Genomic DNA, 18,315 nt, shown 5'->3' on the forward strand with positions numbered 1-18,315 from the left:
TTACGTGCATTAGGTCTTAGCTAATTAGTATATTTAGTAGTAATGTTTTACATAGCACGCATGTCTTGATTATCGTGTTTGGACGTGTGCGGTGAGGACATGTTGTGACCAGGCTAATTAAGCCAAGTCGGGGTAAGGCCTAGGTAATTACGCCACATCCTAATTGTGACATGCTAAACAACATAGCTGATGCGATCTTCACTTCGAAAGAGACCAAGCAGATGAGTAGACGACTCACCTAAAATGTTAGGAGTAGTTAGATTATTTGAAAGCTCCTGTATGACTCTAGCATTGCAGAAGTAGTGCAAGCTAACCAAATTATATCAAAAGAAGGTGTTGCTTAGCGGCCACTGAAATAAATTCTTAAAAGTGCCCACGGCACCATTTCAGTCATGAGTTGAACTAGGATCTTTTCAGAATCAACGCGTTTGTATCTGAGTACACGCGTCAATCCATTCAGCGGATGGACAGAAAAAAACTTTATTGAAAAGAAAACACCCTGCAAGGTTACCAGCCCATGCGCAGGCCACCCGGACGTTCTGTGCGGTGAGGCGTTGCCTTTCTACCGCTGTTGGGGCCCACTGGATTGTCAACAGTTGGTCGTGCAGATATGAGCTAGACAGCGCGCTAGTCAGTTGGGGAAAAAATGGCAGCATATCCATGGAGTGAATGATGGAGAGTGGGGCGAAGCATCCGTTCGTCCATTCGTTCTTGCTTCCGTCCGTTCATTCGTCCGTCTGTGTGACCGTCCGTGCGTCCTTCCTCCCATCCGTGCGTGCGTCTGTTCGTGCGTCCACACGTCCATCTGTGCGTCCGTCCCTGCGTCCATCCATGCGTCCATCCGTCCGTGCAGCCATCCGTACATCCGTCCATGCATCTGTCTGTGTGTCCGTTCGCCCATCTATTCAACACTCCAAGTACCATCATCTCGCAACTTTTCATCATATATTCCCCATATAGAAGCACCGCCATCCAGCGGACATTTCAAGGACTAAACTAGAGGTGGCACACACACACTTTCTTACGGCTTGCGCTTCGTGTCTACTTCCCACCTTTAACTACCTCGAGTTCATGGTACATACTAGTTCACTGTATTCATGGCACTGTGGCCTAGCGCTCGCTAAACATTTTCTAAAACCAAGAAGGTTACGCCCAGCGAGTAGAACGTAGCAACCCTTTCTTGTGAGATAGTGCCCAATGTACATGCCGAAGGCTGTTAATGTGGAATGAGAGACACGAGAATTCGCTCTAGTTAACGCGCACGCTGTGAATTTTTTATTGTTCAACAACGCACAGGAGAAATCTCCCACCAGCACCACCTTGCAGGTCAAAACGTGAGATTGGTCACACAATAAGACTACAACTACGACTACTACGAGGGACGAACGTGTGCCGCTTTAAGGAGCTTCACCCCTAATAGCGCTACAATCATGGTGACGTCGCTGCACTGTTGAAATGTTGACTCAGTGGTGGCGCTGACATGTTTACACGTGGTGTTTTTTTTATTTTTTAATAATCGCCTCAATCGCCCCACATGCGTTTCTCATGCCACGTGCGTTCTTGTAGGCATTTTTATCAGCGCTGCGATCACGTGCTCCAAACTGTCTCAGTGCCATTGCCGCCGTAGAGCTAGCTCGGAGGAAACTCGTCTGCCTGAGATACTGGGGTCATCCTGCATAGCACTCCAGCAGCAATATCCGAGTTAAAAGAGTTTATTGGATGTAGGCTTCACCTGTATTCAATCTAGTTCACAGCAAAGAACCCTTTACAGGAGTTTCAAGTGACAAGATTAATATGCAAAAACAAACAAGAATGAGCTTCACAGAGGTGAGCGGTGAGTGAAAACCTGAAACAAATCGCAATTCATCAAAGGCATTGGGAGCCGGCTGACAATTTACTGTTTATAACTTCTACAGATTACTGAACAGCTCAGCGATGTGGCACTACTAGGCCAAAGTGCGTCTCGTTCATTTATGCTCAGCTTATACACGGTAGGGAGACAGATATACGCACCTTTCGCTTCTACAACATTAGATGAAAATTGGTTTTCGTTGTTTAATCTCAATAAGATGTAAGTGGGTGATGAATATTTTGTAATGAAAACTATTTACTCTTACAATCATAATTTTTTATTTAGCTATTCTAACGCCACCCTACGTTCATCACTTATCCTGGAATCAAGACAAATAGGGCGATTAACGTTTCAGACCACTCTGAAGCTGTTGTTGTCAAAACGTATATGTTTAACTAAATGTAATCAAATCTGGAATAGTAAAGAAGCTTTTGGAGTTCAAAAAAAAAAGCTTCTTTTTCTGTTTTTGCGGAGACAATCATCACACACATGTTAGTGTACTATGAAAAGTACATGTGGTCGTGAATGCTAAGCAAGGCTTTTGATATTTTTTGAACAAATATACGGGAACGGTAAAATCAGAGCCATTAATATTTAAAGCACGTACAGTATGCAGCATTGGTGTTTTCACAATTTAACGAATTTTCCTCTGCAATTTTGATGACAATGGCGTTACAACAGGCTTTTGTAATGACCATCCTACAAAATAAATACCTCCTCAAGATAATTGTGGGCACAATATTACTGCTGTCTTAAGTTTCTTTCTTTCTTTCTTTTTCTTTTTCTTTCTTTCTTTCTTATTTTCTTTTTTTCTTTTTCTTTCTTTTTTGTTCACTCTTCATTGATTTCTTCCTTTATTTCTTTCTCCGATAGTACCACTCCTGCTTTATTCATACCTTTTGTCTTCCTGATATTCATTCTGAGAACAATAAAGAACTTAGCGTGGGGCTGGATCACAGAGTATGAAAAGAGAACCTACAGAAATTAGCATGACTGTTGTATAAGAAACAGAGTATTAAAAAAATGGCGCGTCGAGAATTTGCTTGAACAAGAGCAGTCGGAGGATTTATATATATATAAAAACACCTCTTAGAGAGATTATAAGATAAATCGCAACGAGCATTTATAAAGCTTCTGGTGGACAGCCCCATTTGTCTTCGAGTACCCGTTCTATCACGTTTCTTCTCGAAGCTTTACTCTCCTCGTCGAAGTCACTTTCTGCACTCTTAATCACCTTGAGAATTTGTGGTCCCGACACGTTACACTTTACCTTTCTCTTGATGCAGCCTTCCAGATACTGCTACGTCCGAGCCATATTAAGTGTGGCTGCGCTGAATTTTCAAAGTATGTTCTCACTTGTCAGTCTTAGGCGAATAGGAGGCGTTTCATTCTTTCGGTGACGTTTCAAGGAAACCTATGAGACCTGGGCACGCCCCCCCCCCATTTCTCTAGAGTTAAAGAAAGCAAAAGTGATTATTTACAAATTGTAGGAGATTTAATGTTTGTTTATTATGATTTTTTCGCAGCCATGAAGAGGTGCATGGCGGATTTTTCATAAGAAAGAGAGGCTTATTTTCTATTGGATGACGTTGCTGTCAATATAACCTCGTAATGAAAAAGACGTTTGCGTGGCACTTGCCGGATCATTTGATATGCGTACACAAATACACACGGCCACTGACGAAGCAGGGAAAGAGCAGGCTAACAACTGCTAGTGGGAGGTGGCAAAGAGCCTAGTCGTTAGGGAGGAGGTAAGAGATATAAGAAAAGAAGATAGGATGAAACAAGGAAGAAAGAAAGAGAAAAGAAGAGGAAAGAAAAATTGGCAAAACATATTGGCGAAAACTCGAACAAAAAACAAAGAAACAAGACCAAGAAAGCCTCTCTAAACAGGTGGCCGCATTCCCTTAGTCTATAAATGTCAGCAAAGCTCGAGCAAACTGGCCACATGAAGCAGCACAAATCTACTCGTAAGGAAGTGTTGTCAAATGTCGCACTGTTACATGCAATAAGTCTGTATTCTGTTGATTGATATGTGGGGTTTAACGTCCCAAAACCACCATATGATTAAGAGAGACGCCGTAGTGGAGGGCTCCGGAAATTTCGACCACCTGGGGTTCTTTAACGTGCACCCAAATCTGACCACACAGGCCTGCAACATTTCCGCCTCCATCAAAAATGCAGCCGCCGCAACCGGGATTCGAGCCCGCGACCTGCGGGTCAGCAGCCGAGTACTTAAGTCTATATTCCATAATTAGCAAATGAATTCTGAATACTCTACTTGAAAAAAATCACAGTTTCACCACAAGTGCGAAGCAACGGACGCAATAGCAACACGATGCAATGTTACACTAGGTAAGGCTGGTAGCTAACTCTTTTAGATCTATAGTCTCACGTAGCTCTGCGAAAACGCTGACGTGAGAAAATACGACCGCTCTGAAGACAGCGGCGAATTTCACACTGTTTGCTCGCGTTGAGAGCGGAGCACGTATAAAAGAGTACACGAGCAGTCTGCGAATAACTGCCGAGATAAAGAGCACGCCAGCGATCACGACCGTGCCCACACACAGAAAGTCCACACTTGTTGCTCGAATGCCACCCCAGCCTCCACGTGTCCTTTCATGCATTTTCAAGACGGTGGGGCATGTCCTGTCTGCTTGAGCAGCATGCATAGGCAGGCCTCGCACGCGGAGTGATATCGCATGCACCCTGCGAGTGACGAAGATGGGCCGGCTCGTTTCTTCTCTGCTTCAGTCGCGTTCGTTGCCCCGCTCGCACTCTAACTCGCGGGTAGAACATACGATGTCTGTATGTCTGTATGTCCACATGTCTGTATGTAGGGCAGGCACTCAAAACAACACTGCCCTTGCCACAATCCAAAGGACAGAGATGAGCAGCACACGCGCAGCCTATGTGAAAGCAAAGCGATAGACAACCACTCCACCACGCCAATGTCGAAGAAGAGCCAAGCCGGTTTGGACGAGAAAGCGTATGAGAGCGATATCGGTGTTGTGCGTAGAGGGGGTTTTATATAACGTCGAACTCATTACACAAACCCATTTAGACAGCGCACGCCGAAGTCACAAAACTACTTTTACCGCTTTAGTAAGAGGCGACAGAAGGAGAAAAAAGGCGAGGGACGCATAAAACTCCAGCCGAGTGATGGTGAGCCCGGCTTCGTGGTAAGGTCGCACGTTCCCTATAACGAGGTGCTTTGAAGCACGCCCCCTGCTAGCTCGAAGGAGTCCTCTCACAGTTTGTTTTTTATAGTGGAGAATTTCCAAGGAAGCCTATAGACACGCATTGACCAGCTTAATGCATGCATTTAGGGGCTGAGTTTCTGAGGCGGCTGTTTCTGAACGGCTCGTCGGGTGAACTTTAGAATCAGGCAATCAGGTTCATTTAGCCTGCGCTGCGCTGCTTGTGAACTGCGTATAGGCTTACATCAGCTGCCGGCCAGAGTAAGTGCGCCTAAGCGATTAAGCTTCGCCTGCATTGTTGCGTTTTTTTCAGAAAGTAATAATAAAAACTTCAATTTCGAAAATGTGATGTAACAGCAACGGATTCTCAACGGGAAGACAATATTAAAGAAGGAGAACAAAAGATGAACAATGACACAGCAACACAAGATACATTGAATATTGCGTTACCCCGAATTTCTTACATGCCTTGACATATAGGCTCAAAATTCATGCGTGAAGTTCAAGAGTGAAAAATTCCGCAGATCTCACGTACCTTGTGAATCGATGTTATGCAAAGTATGTGGGTGTAAAGTACATGTATGTGTTTATTGTTTTTACATAGTGAGATGTTATGAGGTGGCGCTAAATATAAGTGAAAATTCATACACTCACATACGTTAAACTGCCGCGTATGTTTTATATTAGCAGTTGTTCACAGTTGCGTAACGATGCCAACAGCGACGGGGAAATCACCAACACCATAAACGGTGAGCTAATATGAATCGCCGATGGTTGCACTGATCCTCAACACTGCTACACAAATCAGCTTCAGCAGATGGCGCTTAACTACAACTTACCTTAACACGGCATGACAGCTGTATCATAGGGGTGCATATGTAATGTTTATAAAATCGGAGAGCCAGTACTGGAACCACAATTGACGTTACACGAACATTAGCGTCTAATTTAAAGATATATCAGAGCCCTGGCGTGGCTTTGGGGTAGAATACTTTATTGCCATGCAGAATGCCAACGTTTGATTCGTGCTGGGACACTGACATTGTGTATTTGCATTCGTCCGGTCAACGCTGAACATGATAGCTCTTTCTTAACGCCCAAGCGTTAAAGTTGCCCATAAGTGTTCTCGCCGTTCCTGGGTAGATATAGCCCCGCCGCGGTGGTCTAGTGGCTAAGGTACTCGGCTGCTGACCCGCAGGTTGCGGGTTCGAATCCCGGCTGCGGCGGCTGCATTTCCGATGGAGGCGGAAATAGTGTAGGCCCGTGTGCTCAGATTTGGGTGCACGTTAAAGAACCCCAGGTGGTCAAAATTTCCGGAGCCCTCCACTACGGCGTCTCTCATAATCATATGGTGGTTTTGGGACGTTAAACCCCACAAATCAACCTGGGTAGATATAGGATGTCCATCACCTGTGGCACATACCCGCATACCAGGGGCATATACACGCCCCCGGTATGGGCTGCTATGTTGAAACGGGTTGACGACATAGGCGATGTGATTGTGACATTATTCATGTCATGACCAGCGCGCCATATTCGTAAAACCATCGTAGCCTCCCATACAAATAATAGTGTTTTTAGATAGATAGATAGATAGATAGATAGATAGATAGATAGATAGATAGATAGATAGATAGATAGATAGATAGATAGATAGATAGATGCCAAAAGTGATTGCAGTGATCAAAAGATGCTTTAGATTAGCTGGGTCATATGGTTAATGAGGCTTTGAGCATGTGGCTGCTTATAACTTTATAATATAGATAACGTATAAGAAAGATAAATTAGTAAAAATGTGAGGTTTATAATCACTGTAGCGTATAGGCCAGTCCTCGATAATCAGCAGTGATCTCATATAACCACCAATTTTTTTTACTTCGCCTATTTATCTGTTTTTCCACTTAAGGCGAATTGGCGGCAGCTCGAGAAAAATTTCGTAATGCGTGGAGCTGTGGGGCGGCGGCACAACTTCACAATTTGTCTTACTTTCCCACACTAAATAAAAGATAGTAGTTTTCAGTATAAATTTCATCTCAGCTCGTCAAAGCATTCATTTTAATGAGCAGATAAGAAAAAAAAGAGAAAATCCTAATAAATATATGGTATCAGAAGCCGTAACAAAAGTTCGCTGCGAATCTCTCTCACGACCAAACCTCAAGCTCAAGTACAAAAATCTTTACAAGTTTAATCGAACGTGTCTCGTTTATTTTTATTTTTTGCTGGAACGCAATACCAATCGACAATAACGCATCACACGTGCCTCATTAAGAGCTTTTTATGCGACAAGGAGCAGTAGTGGTAATAGTAGCAAGTCATTCAGTGCTCTCTAAGCGGTTTATAGCAGGTGCACAACGTTTAAGGAAAATATCATGGCCTGGCCGTGAGGTAGGTATGACGAATTTCTTTTGAAATGAAACGTTGTTATGACAACTAATATTCGTGTTTGAAGTTGAGGCTCAAATATAGGAACAACTTTGAAAGCGCACACTTATACGAGATCGAGGACGCATTGATTGTTGACGGTTCGCGAGAAATGAGAGAAAGTGATGGCTTGCACGAGGGCGGTGACCAGTGGTAGATTTTTTCGCAAACTCAAGTGCAGCCTTTCAAGCAAGCCCCGCCGCGGTGGTCTAGTGGCTAAGGTACTCGGCTGCTGACCCGCAGGTCGCGAATTCGAATCCCAGCTGCGGCGGCTGCATTTCCGATGGAGGCGGAAATGTTGTAGGCTCGTGTGCTCAGATTTGGGTGCACGTTAAAGAACCCCAGGTGGTCGAAATTTCCGGAGCCCTCCACTACGGCGTCTCTCATAATCAAATGGTGGTTTTGGGACGTTAAACCCCACATATCAATCAAAGCCTTTCAAGCAACACGTGTCGGACCTTTTGTTGATCCATGATCCAATTTGACTCTTTTTTTTATTCTTTTTTATCGGTCCTCGAGCCAGCGCGTAGCGAGAAAAGCCCCGGAATATAGACGTGCTCTAAAGTCGAAGCGCGGCCGTCGAAGAAGTGCTTCATATCCCTCTGTCTGTGTTTGCATTTTCGTCCAGTAGATGGCAGAACGTGCTCCACCTGCTTTGCCTCTTCGCAAACATTCAACCGCAGCAGAAGCATGCATGTCAGCTTGTTTGATCGGCGCGCAAATATTGCCGAACATTTGTTTGTGCAACGAGCAATCTCGACGTAACGACCTTTTCTGCCCTCCTGCGCAGTCTTTTCATTCGCAGAAATATTTCTTTCGCTCTTTTCTCTTCCTTTTTCCGCCTATCTGCGCTTTGCTAGCACAGCTTCACACAGCAGGTTACTCGCATATGAACTGCCTGAGATGCGGTGCACCGACAACGTAAGACTGTTTTGCATTTGTAGTAAGCGCGTAGTTGAATTGTGTTTGTTTGGCAATACGTTTGCCGTAGAAGCTTGGAATTGTTTGTCTTGCAACCCTCAAGGGAATCCGAGGGGAAAATGCACCACGCTTTTTTGACTCAAGGTCATCAGTGTGCGAGATTCACTCTACCTTACTTCTGACGCATGCTAAAAAGCGAACACTCACGAGCCGTGTTATTTTTGTAGCACTGTCTGTACGTTTATCACTACTTCCTTGAAACACGAAAATGTAGAGAACCACATGCACTCCACGCAATAGGTTTATAACGCGGGCGTGTTTCACCGCACCAACATTACAGTAAAACGCGGCGCAGACTCAATACGTTATATTATGCAGCACTATAATTGATACATTGTCAGTGTGAATGTGATTGACCTGCGCATGGAAGCCTAAATTATAACATGTGTAGATGGGTGACATGGGATTGGTAGGTAATTTAGAGCACCTAGTCACCCCTAGAAGGTGAGTGGTGCCACCTGGTGGGAGGCTTGCTTAACCTCATGGACTTACACGACCTCTGTGGCGTGCTTTCATAACACGAGTAGGTATCATTTCGCTTTTTTTTTGACGCAAGCTACGCATGAACGACGAAAACAGCATCGTCAATGTTCCTGGTTAGAGAATAAGAGGTACAAATTTTCTTCTTTGCAATCGCCAACGGCGCCTGTGCTCTGTCGTATAAGCGATTTGAAAAGGTTGATCAAGTTGCTGAGTCGCGCTGCTGAGGGTGCGTTTGATTGCCATGCATGGAAGCCAACAGGGGTAAAAAACAAAGACACGCTTATGCCTAATAAAGCAAAAACTATTTTACAGTCGACCTCATAATCATGTCGTGATACGTAAGACACGAGGGTTCTGTATTCATTAGTGTTATCATCTGTTACTGGGCTTGTAATAACTTAGCATATTTCCTTACAACTGGCTTCTTGGAGTACGTTGTCAAAACAAAGAACGTCTGCCTCTCCTGCATCACTATTTTTGCAGGTAAACTTCCGTTCGGATGGCAGTTTGCATATGATATGAACTGTATTTTCTCAACCGTCTTCAAATGAGATAACTTTATACAGCTATGAAATCTTCTGCCTTGAGCCTTGTGAGATTTGCGTCACGAGAATGACGAGTAATCCCCAGCTTTTCGCAAATGATGAAGTACACAACGGGGGCAGAAAATGGTGGCAAGCGACGGCGGAGCATGCTAGTCCTGGCCGTGACGTCACACCGGTGCGACTGCAGCACCGCCGGTGTTCTCTTTCAGGACTAATGAGCAGGATTGCAGGACAGATGGACGTTACGTCGCCTCTCGGTTGTGGCAACAGTCGCTCAAACAAGATATAATCCAACAAATAAACCTAGACACCCGAATTGATTGAACATTATACATACTAGAGCTTCAATCAAACATTCTGGTAAAATTTAATCATTGCGCCATAGAGGGCGTACATTTGTATTTGACGTTTTAAATAGTACTGTGCTGCAAAATGCACCTTATAGCTGGTATTACAAAAAAGAAAAGTCCTGTTAACCTATGTTCTATGTGGTATGTTATTTGTAAGCTGCATTCGCTTTCAAGTTTCCTTTTTATTTCTATTGCTTTACTGTAGCACCTTGTCACTTTAGGAATGACTCGTTTGTGCATAAATGCGTGTCTTTGACTATGCCTGCAATTGGTGTGTATCACAGCCATCAACCGACAAATGAAGCAGCAATTCTGGTGGTAAACCAGACTGAACTCTCCTGGAATATCAATAACAGTGCTATCTCTATGTCTCTCTGTACAGGGTTTGTTAAGCCACAACTCTTTAAATTACGCCAATTTCAGCAGAATACGTTGGCTCACGAATTGTTCTCCCGACTGCTCGCTCCGGGAGCATATCAAAACGCCCACCGAACGTTTGAGGATCTGCCCTCCACTCTGTCTTGCCACGCATGCGACAATGGCGGGAAGTGGCAACAGCTGCTTGACAAGTTAAGGAAAGCATACACGTCTGGACCTCGTATCTTCCAAACGTTCCTTCCAACTCCGCTGTTTGTGTTGTACAATGTTCTACCTTGTTGCTGCGCAAACTCTTCATGTACGAGTAAACAAAGGAACGCGCACTGTTATTCAAACAAAACGCAAGAAAAATCCCCTTTCTGAAGCGTTGCTTCCAGCACCAATTCAGTGTCTACAATCACTAACCGTCTGCAAACGCTATGTTTTGAAAGTAACATGTAGATGTCTGGCTTTTTATTATCAGCGAACAGATACTGTTTTAGGTGACCAGAATAATCAATACAAAGTTCTACACACATGCGTTAAACAAAATAACCGTTCGCTGATGCGCGCAGGAAGTAATTCGATTTGACATGTGAGATTTAACGTCCCAAAACCACCATGTGATTATGAGAGACGCCGTAGTGGAGGGCAACGGAAATTTCGACCGTGCACCTGGGGTTCTTTAACGTGCACCCAAATATGAACACACGGGCCTACAACATTTTCGCCTCCATCGGAAATGCAGCCGCCGCAGCCGGGATTTGATCCCGCGACCTGTGGGTCAGCAGCCGAGCACCTTAGCCACTAAACCACCACGTCGGGGCGTGCATGAAGTAATGAAAATGAAACGACTATTTCGTAGTTCTAGCACATTAGCCGTTTTCTCTCCCTCCACCCACACAGCGAACAGGCGCAACTGATGTAATTGAGCGAGCATGCAACTGACGCGAGGGGACCAGCGCCTTCACTTTGCTCAGTAGCTAGACCATCGGAATCGAGATTCTTGAGGCTGATGATAAATGAAACAACTTGATGTAACTGAATGCGCTATAGTGTAGGTTTGTTATTAGACAAGGCGCGAAGAAAACTGAACACAGAGGAAAAAAGACACAAGACAGTGGCCGTCCAGTGTCTTTTTCCCTGTGCCCAGTTTTCTTTGCGCAACGTCTCACTTCGAGTCTGAAAACTTGAACTTGAAAGCCTCAGCTGCTGCCATTATAACTGTGGTTATAATGTGATGTTACAGTAAATTCCTACTGAAAACGAATGTTCATGCCGACGAGTAGGCATGTCGGCGTGCAACAAGTCCCGTAGCATGGCGCACCATCTTCGAAGAAATGTGATGACAGAGAGTTTTAACCACAGAGTTGCGGATATGCTGTTTGTGCATGTATCATCTGACCCTCCGAATCGGGATAGAATTGTATCTTTCATCACGTGCGCTTCCAACGCTACCACATGAGGTACCACTCGATTCTTACCTTTGTTTCTTGCTCTTTTCTCGACAAAGGCTATCTTGCACTGTCGACGCATTTCTTCTCCGGGGGCAGGGGGCATCACGTTTGACGACATTTAAGCGAGAAACTGTTTTCTACCATTCAATCTTAACATCTAAATAAATAATGCTGTACCTGAATTCGATTTGACATACTGTAAATGAACCAGCTTAAATATTGGCCACCCATATGCCCCACTTATTCGATAGTTCAAACCAAACTTGCGGCAACATTTGGTAGAAAATTTCAATATCAATGCCTAAAATATTATTTTACTAAACAAAACACTGATGAACACTAAAATTGAAAGTATTAGTCAAACACCTGTCCAGCGCCGTTATACGCGCATGTGAAACATCATAGTTCTATAACAAGTATTATTGACTTTCTATATGGGTGAGCGGAAGCACTGGTGGCGCCATCTAATGACGCTAGTCTCGCTGAATCACGCAGGAACTATTGCAATGACAAACATTACTTCACATACAACAAAACAGACATTGCGAACAGCGCAATGATAGCCAGGCAGTTTTCCTTCAGCAACGCTGCTGACGGTTTTTACGTGAACTACCCGCCACGAGACGTTGCCACTTTGTAGCGATTGATAACTGCAATGTTATCAATAATTGTGTTATCAATGTTCAGGTTCAATTCTTAGATGAGTGAATCCTTCATTCGCAACTCACCTTGCGATACGTAGAAGCTAGCCCACTTTGTCATGCTTTAATAGGAGCCTACACACCCTACCTCCCCACCGTCACATTGTACAAGCTTTCGTAACCCATCGCCCTTATTACGCAGTATTGGTTGAGGTGAAACATACCGTAACTTATTGGTCTCGGAAAAGATAGAAGCATGACGAGATCAAAGTATCTTGAAAAGGATGTGACGCTGGAGCTAACGTTTCAACAAGTGATTTCATCTTCTGGTGGTCTCACTGAACTTGTTTGCAGCTCAACGCCAGAAGCACCAGACAGGGAAGAAGCAAATGAGAAAGAAAAGAGAGCGCCGTCTTCTTTCTTTTTTGATCCTTCTCTGTCCTCTATTTGTATTGTTGTGCTGTAAACATGTTCATGATGGATCCCAACCATCAGGTCTCACTGTCTTGAATAACGTAAGTATACTTGTCGAAACATTGGCTATAGCGACATCTCTTGTTCAAGGATTTATCACAACTTGTCTTTTGTAGTTTGGAAGAACGAAAAATGAATGACCATCAAAGACAACTGTTGTGTCCAGGCGCTCGGACTATATAAACGATTCCTTTCTTGAAGTTAAATACAAAAGTCGGTCTCCTCGGTGCTACGTTCGTTTGCCCTCGTGGTTCTGGATGATGATGCTTTGAAATGTGGTCCTAACGAACACTTGCTTCCGATTGCATCCACCTGGGAAGCGAGAAGGGAAGCATTTGAACAATCATGCAATCCAAGTCACACTAACACTGCGTATTCCTAAGATACACATCTCCCGCTTATTTCTTTCTTCCTCCTTACCTTCAATGTCATAAAAGTGTGCAATGAACACTGATTCTTGACGTGGAAATAAAAAGAATTCTGGTGTATGCCCAATCAAGATAACAATTGAACCCTCTACAGATCAAGTCTACACATTACAACGACACTCCTGCTTTTCTAAAATCATGAAGTACTAATACAGTAGTAATCCCTACTTCATACATTTTTGCGTAGTTACTTACACTCAGCAGATACGTCGTCACAATGCTTCTTTAAGACTGCTCACGTCATATGCTCCAATACACTAGTGTGATGCCACTATGTAAGAATAAGTACAGGTTTCGGTTGAGGTTTATTATTAAAAATAAATTGTACACAGTTAGAACTTTAAACAGATTGTGACACATGAATTTCATCATCGCCAAATATATTAAATTCACTCATACGTACATCTTGAAGCGAAGATCTGGAAAAGGACACAAATGCACCTACCGCACGTACGTACTTATGCGTACACCCAAAAGCAAAAGTATACTGACCATGAAAATACAAGCCGATATCACTGTCTTCGACGTCTAGGTGCGAGGCATCTGCCATCTAGAAGATTGTGTTGACACATTATTGGTCGAGACCATTACTCTGACGCAATTTTTAGAGTAATGCTCTCAACAGCAGGCGGCTCGCCACTAGATGGCAAGGGTATACGGACGGCAATGGTGTATATACTTTTTGCTGATGGTTGTGTGTGTGTGTGTGTGTGTGTGTGTGTGTGAGTGTGTGTGTGTTATTTTTCTGTTCACTCGTGCATGGTTTGCGCCCTTGAAACGTATTTATGGATTAATGACATGTAGATGAACGCATTCTGGTTTACTTTTGCTCCAGACGTAAAAAAAGTATAGGCCTACTGAGAATCGTATAAACAGCAAAATACTTTATTATTAACCTGTGGCTTGATTCATTAGAGGCACCAGCCTTGAGCGAAACGTTGTGACGCATGGCGGCTAATTACTCGTGCCCCACTCGCTCCTGTAATGAAACCGAGGCAATGTTGGCCCTTCATTAGCGAAGGCGTTCACGAAAAATAGAGGTTTGCCAAAAATAGGGCATTATAAATCATCATAATGAGAAACCGATAGCAAACCTTCTGACAATAACAAAAAAACTGTATTTGAAAGACGTTTCATTTACAGATTGACTTAGAACGGCTGTTTGTGCTTTCAGTAATGATGGTGCTGCATTTTTTTTTAGGAAGCGCAAAAATGTACCACAGTGATAAGCGCTTGCTTCCACATCCATAATACTATTCCGTTGAGTTGTAGCATATTTTTTTTGGGAGCATTAAATTTTTTTGCGTAATTATCAACGCAGTGACAATACATTTAAAGGATGCCAGTGTGACACCTGGTGGACTGTCGCGTAGTGCGAAACATGGATCGCTACATTCGAGTTGTGAACGCCGTTGTTTTCTAGCACGTGCAAAGAAAATGAGGTCGAGAGAATGGAACGCCCGTGCAAAGCTACTTACACGTCCAGCCGAGGGTGATAAAAGAGGCGAAGTCGAAGTGGCGGGGTATCAGCCAGTTCATGAGGCAGCAATGACAATGAGGTTCGAAATGCTGCTTCGAAGAGCGACGCGCGTGGTTTGCGCTGCGTCGGCTCTGCAGATTTCGTCGCGAAGACCACGAGAGGCACGCTCGTGTGTTCGACCTCGTGGTCGGAGTACGGTACTCGCTCGCTCGTTCGGAAACTCCCCGCGTTTGGCGCTGGCAGCTATACGCGGTGGCTCCATCTCTCGAGCCGAGTGCCGACTTTCATTCCAGACGTCGAAGTTATCACTCGCATGGTCGTTTCTCGGTTGAGAGAGCGTTTGAACGTGAGCGGGATCTGTAGTCTTTAGGTGCCAATGGTCCTCGCCATTGTTAATCATTTTGAAAAACAATAAATCCATCAATCAGATCTTTATTCATAACCCAGTGTGAATACCCATTTGGTACATACACAAAGGGACATCCTTTAGCACAAGGCTGAAGGAGACCTCTGTTGAAGAATTACACTCAAGTAATAAATGAAAAATGGTGTCAGAACAACCTTGAATGATTAGTCATAACTATTGAATGAAAACAAGCGTATATGACTAATCAATATAGCAACGAAATACAGATAAATGATTTGAAAAATACACAAATACATAAATTGTAGAGATGCAGGTAGCTCATTAGTTAAGAATAAAAATGGACGCATACTCTTTTTTAAGTTCTTGTACGAACAATCGTTCAGTACCTAGAAGTGCAGTATTACAAGGCTGAATGCTTGCAAAGCAGCTGTTCAGCATATGCAGAGACAAATTTAAGAATAAGACCTCTCACAACATTCTATAAATCAAGCCTAATTTGTGAATGTCAATTTTATATTATTTATTCAAATTCTTGATGTAACCCTCACACCTAACTCACTTCATTTTCGATTCACTCATATCCCCCCTGCTAGCTGCCTTAGATTACCACTCGTTATATATCCTATGCCTTGCGTGGTCCTCATGGTTCATTCTTGTCACTTTTTGTCAAATTAAATATGGCCTACCTGATTTGTTTTCTGCTGCATTCTTCTGCCCTCCCACATAACATTTTGCATAAACCTCGAGCAAAGCTCTCTTCCTGTCCATGTTGTAGGTGTCTCCTATACCTCGACTAACATTCGGGTGTCCTTCAGGATCCTTTTTCGTAATAACATTTTACTACTACCATCATACTCTGGCTTCCCGTAGGTTTTTACACTTGGACGTTACAGTGCGTAATCTTTCCAAAGATATTATGCATTACAAATAAAAAGCATCGTTTCGTAAGCCTTCTTTCCACATTTTCAAACATTCTTGAATCACGAACTGGAGCTTTCGCTGTCTTTCAGTGAGGTATCCTTATACAATTTTCCTTATACCACAGCCTTATACCGTATCCTTATACCACAGCCACCGCTCAGCGTTGATTTTCACCACAATATTTTATTTAGTTTTTCTCTATATTCAATTCTCGTTGCTTCGTTTCCGTTTTATATAACTCATGTATTGTCTCTGATTTCTGAAGGTTATAAATAAAAGAATAAAAAGCGCGCTGTGTTACAAAGAGGGAAGATGAGGGGTTGGATATTAGCATGATATTCAACGAGCCGACAAAAGACACAGCAACATCGGAATTTATATGTGCATATATTTAAGGTACACATCGATGACCCAAACGAAGCAGCCGCTATTTTTCAGTGCCACTCAGCATTCCCGCCGAGAGTCAGTTTAAGTTTTGTTTTAAATGCGAAGCATTTCTTAGCAGGCATGGTTACCTTGAGCGTATCTATCTATCTATCTATCTATCTATCTATCTATCTATCTATCTATCTATCTATCTATCTATCTATCTATCTATCTATCTATCTATCTATCTATCTATCTATCTATCTATCTATCTATCTATCTATCTATCTATCTATCTATCTATCTATCTATCTATCTATCTATCTATCTATCTATCTATTTATCTATCTATCTATCTATTTATCTATCTATCTATCTATCTATCTATCTATCTATCTATCTATCTATCTATCTATCTATCTATCTATCTATCTATCTATCTATCTATCTATCTAAGCGCTTACGTTTGGGTACTCTCGTGGTCACCCCCTAAAGTTGGCGTGAATCAAAATTAGCATAGGGGGGGGGGGGAAGGGGTAAGATGATTTGACGAATATGACGTGCTGGTCAAGACAAGAATAATGTCAAAACCTCGTCGCGTACGTCGTCAAGCCCGTTCCGCCAGACAGTGGCACACACCCACGGGCGGGTATGTGCTCCTTGTATGCGGGTATGTGGCACAGGTGATTGCCACTTAGTATTTACGCAGGAATGACGAGAACACACATGGGCAATCATAACGCGCGAGCGTTCAGAAATAGCCGACATTGGTAGCGTCGACCCGACGAATTAAAATAATAAATAAATGTCAGGGTCTCAGCTGGAATCCAATTGACCCAAATATTCTGAGTAAAAATTAAGCATTTTACCACAGAGCTACGCCAGGTCTCGGAACTACTTATCAAATAGACGCTAGTATTCATGAAACGTCAATAGTGGCTGCAGTGCTGCCAAGCCAATTTTAGAAATATTACATATGTGCTCCTTTAATACAGCCGTCATGTCGGGTTAACATTTGTTGTGGTTAGTTGCCATGCGCTGAAGTTAATTTATGTAGCAGTGTCCGGGACCGGCATCTTCGCGAGCATGAGCGCTTCATATCAGCTTCTGGTGGTGCTAATACGCATGTTCCACTTGGCATCATAGCACAAGTGCAAACAATTGGTCATATAAAAATCTGCAACTCTTCAACATATGTCTGTGCATGTCGTGTGACTCATATGCCTGTGCGTGTCTGTGCGTGCCATGTCTGTGCGTGTCGTGTCATTTTTTGACGTGTCGCTCAACGAAAAAATTTCAACACGGTCACCTTTCCTCCGCATGCTTCGCATGACGTCGGTTCGCAGGTGCGTGGGATCTGCCGATTTTTTTTTTACTCGAGCTTCATTCGTTTATTCGTTTATTTCGAGCTTTATTCGAGCTTCATTCGTTTATTTTTCACTCGAGCTTCATCGGCACTTCAGGCAGGTCCCATAAGTTTTTCGTCCCTTTTCATGCATCCTCTTCTTTTATTTCCTGGACTTCGACGCTCTACAGTCTTCGTTGTTTCTTTGTTTATTCTCAATTCTTTTTTGTACGCGTATCTGCCGATCTATCGCTTTGCTCCCGTCTTCACTAATTTTTTTTTGTTGTTGTTGTTGAGCCGCTTGCCCAACTTTGCCGCTTTTCGATGCCTGTAGGTCAGCTTTCTGCGTGCTTCTCGTATTTTTGTCTTTTTTGCTTCCGGCAGTGTTTTTTTGCACAGATAGTTATTACGTGTCGTTTTCAACTTATCTCAATAGTCGTTTGTCTATAGCGTCTGTGCCGGTGAATTGTGAGCTTCTTGGTTCAGAAGAGTTCACCACGGTGAATCAGTGGCTAGGGTACTCGGCTGCTCACTCCAAGGTAGCGGGTTCGATCCCGGATGCGGCGGTCACATTTCGATGGAGGCGAAACGTGCGATGACATTGCACGCTGAAGGACACCAGATCGTCGAAATTTCCGGACTCCTTC

General features: G+C 43.4%; 1 long non-coding RNA gene across 1 annotated transcript; it reads right to left on the reverse strand.

Annotated features, from left to right (window-relative positions):
• Window positions 1-12,915: 12,915 nt before the first annotated feature.
• Window positions 12,916-14,789, reverse strand: LOC142787987 (uncharacterized). Its single transcript, XR_012889266.1, has 2 exons — window positions 14,668-14,789; window positions 12,916-13,073 (listed from the first exon to the last, which is right to left on the reverse strand). It is a non-coding gene; the product is annotated as an uncharacterized LOC142787987 (long non-coding RNA).
• Window positions 14,790-18,315: the final 3,526 nt, after the last annotated feature.

Source organism: Rhipicephalus microplus, chromosome 2 (assembly GCF_043290135.1).
Source record: "Rhipicephalus microplus isolate Deutch F79 chromosome 2, USDA_Rmic, whole genome shotgun sequence".
NCBI lineage: Eukaryota > Metazoa > Arthropoda > Arachnida > Ixodida > Ixodidae > Rhipicephalus > Rhipicephalus microplus.